The following is a 2,415-nucleotide window of genomic DNA, read 5'->3' as shown; positions in this document are numbered from 1 at the left end:
CACGTCCATGTGCTAGCCTGTGTCGATATCGCACCCTGCTTCCCAAATACACAAAAAAAACCCAATTTTTAGGCTTTCTGGGTATTCTAAAGTCTATAAATACCAATTAGAAGAAGACCTAAGGGGGCACTCAAAGAAGTTCGAAGAAAAGGCTCGAAGAACGCCATAGAAATCAACTCGGAAGCGGGTCTCCTTCAAGATTGAAGATCTCCATTTAATTTCCTTCGAAGTTTTATTGAGTTTCTTTATGTCTTGTTGTTATCCTAACATTGAGATGTTCCTATTCAAGATTATGAACTAAATTTCCTAGATACCTAGAGAGGATGAAACCTATGATGAATCTTACTATTTAATTTCTATTTTTACGTGATAAATACTTGATTCTTGTTCTCAATTATGTATGATTATTTCATGTTTTAATATTTTTAGGATATTAATTCATGTTTAATGTGCTTATTTCAGTGGAGCAAAAGTTCCTGTTTAAGAATAGATCTAGCATAATTGAGTGGAGTTGCATGCAATCTTAGAAATAGGACGACATAAATCTATCGAATTAGAGTCAAATCTAATAGGGGAATCCATTGATCGAGTTAATGCGACAATAGGGGTTTTAATTAGAAAGAGATTTCAATTAATCAACCTAGACTCAGTTGTTCTTACTCTCGAAAGAGATATTAACATAATTTAGGGATTTTTACGGATCAAGACACAAGTGAATAAATCGTTTAATTCGGATTCATAGTAATAGGTGAAGTCTAGGTGGACTCTTTCCTGGGTATTTTCTATCTCATTGGTTCTCTTCAATTATTTTCCTATTTCATTCTCTGTTGTGTTCTTAGTTAGATTAGTTTAGTAATTTTAGATTAAAAACAATCACTCCAATTTGTCGACTAAATAATAGAAAAATAGTAATTACTAGTACTTTTAGTCCTCGTGGATACGATATTCCCTACTCATCATAACTATACTATTGTTTGATAGGTGCGCTTGCCTTAGTCGTATTTATAGTTAGTTTAGTGACCATCAAGTTTTTGGCGCCATTGCCAGGGACTAAAATATTAGGAACACTTAATTTTATTAATTTAGCCATTTATTTTTATTGCATTTTAATTTTTGTTTTCTAATTTTTCTTTTATTTGCTTCTGGCAAGTTCCTTTAGTTTATGACTAGAACAAACCCGTTGGGACCATTACTGCTTAACAGTGAAATTGAAAGTACAATGTATAGAAACCGTAGAGAAGTAAGGCAAAGTCGACAGAGTATAATAGATGAGCAAGAAGATGTTATTATTACTGAGGAGATGGGTGATAATCAGAATAATCAGTTGCCTCTTACGGTTGCTGCAAATCCAAATCTAGTTCCTTGTACTATGTACGATTATGCCAAGCCCACTCTAACTGGGGTTGAATCGAGTATTGTGAGACCCACTATTGCTGCGAATAATTTCGAATTGAAGCCGAACACTATTCAGATGGTACAAAAATTTGTTCAGTTAGTTGGTTTGCAAGACGAAGATCCAAATACTCATTTGGCTAACATTCTGGGAGTCTGTGATACTTTCAAGATAAATGGTGTTTCTAACGACGCCAATCACCTACGGTTATTCCCTTTCTCGTTGAGGAACAAAGATAAATAGTGGTTGAATTCTTTACCACGAGGTTCTATCACTACATGGGATCAAATGACCGAGAAATTCATATTGAAGTACTTCCCACCGGCTAAGACAGCCAAGTTGAGGAATGGTATCTCTTCCTTCGTTCAGATCGATTAGAAACCTTATTTGATGCATGGGAGAGATACAATGATTTATTAAGAAGGTGCCCTTACCATAGGTTACATTTATGGCTATAGGTTCAGACCTTCTACAACGGTTTGAACCCCTCAACTAGGTAGTTAGATCGATGCAGCAGCCGGTGGAACACTTAACAATAAAACACCCGAAGCGGCTTATGAGTTTATAGAGGTGATGACACTGAATAATTATCAGTGGCAAGTAATGAGGACAAAGCCGATGAAAGCAGCTGGTGCTTTTAATGCAGTCACCATGTTATCAAATCAGGTAGAACTTTTAAATAAGAAAATTAAAGGTTTATCTATTTATATGTTTCTACGCAGGTACATCTGGTGATGTAGTGCGATACGAATTGAGGAGGAATGAAAAATCCAAAATGTTTATCCTATAGTCCTAGCACAAAAAATGAACAAATAAATTATATGGGTAATAATTCTAGGCCTCAAAATATCCCTTATAGTAATACCTATAATGCAGGTTGGAGGAACCATCCCAATTTCTCTTGGGGTGGTTAAGGAAATCAAATAGCACAACCCCCTCCAGGCTTCCAACAACAACCTTACCAGCAAGAGAAAAAGCCAAATCTCGAGCAGATGTTGACAAAGTTTATCTTAGTGTCAAAA

General features: G+C 35.6%; 1 non-coding gene across 1 annotated transcript; it reads right to left on the bottom strand.

The window, feature by feature from the left end:
* Nucleotides 1–1,729: 1,729 nt before the first annotated feature.
* Nucleotides 1,730–1,835, bottom strand: LOC121216559 (small nucleolar RNA R71). The gene has a single exon (XR_005912740.1). It is a non-coding gene; the product is annotated as a small nucleolar RNA R71 (small nucleolar RNA).
* Between the last annotated feature and the right edge of the window lie 580 nt (nucleotides 1,836–2,415).

This window comes from Gossypium hirsutum, chromosome D04 (assembly GCF_007990345.1).
Source record: "Gossypium hirsutum isolate 1008001.06 chromosome D04, Gossypium_hirsutum_v2.1, whole genome shotgun sequence".
NCBI lineage: Eukaryota > Viridiplantae > Streptophyta > Magnoliopsida > Malvales > Malvaceae > Gossypium > Gossypium hirsutum.
The sequence above is the reverse complement of the archived record's forward strand: the minus strand, read 5'-3'. Positions and strand labels throughout refer to the sequence as shown.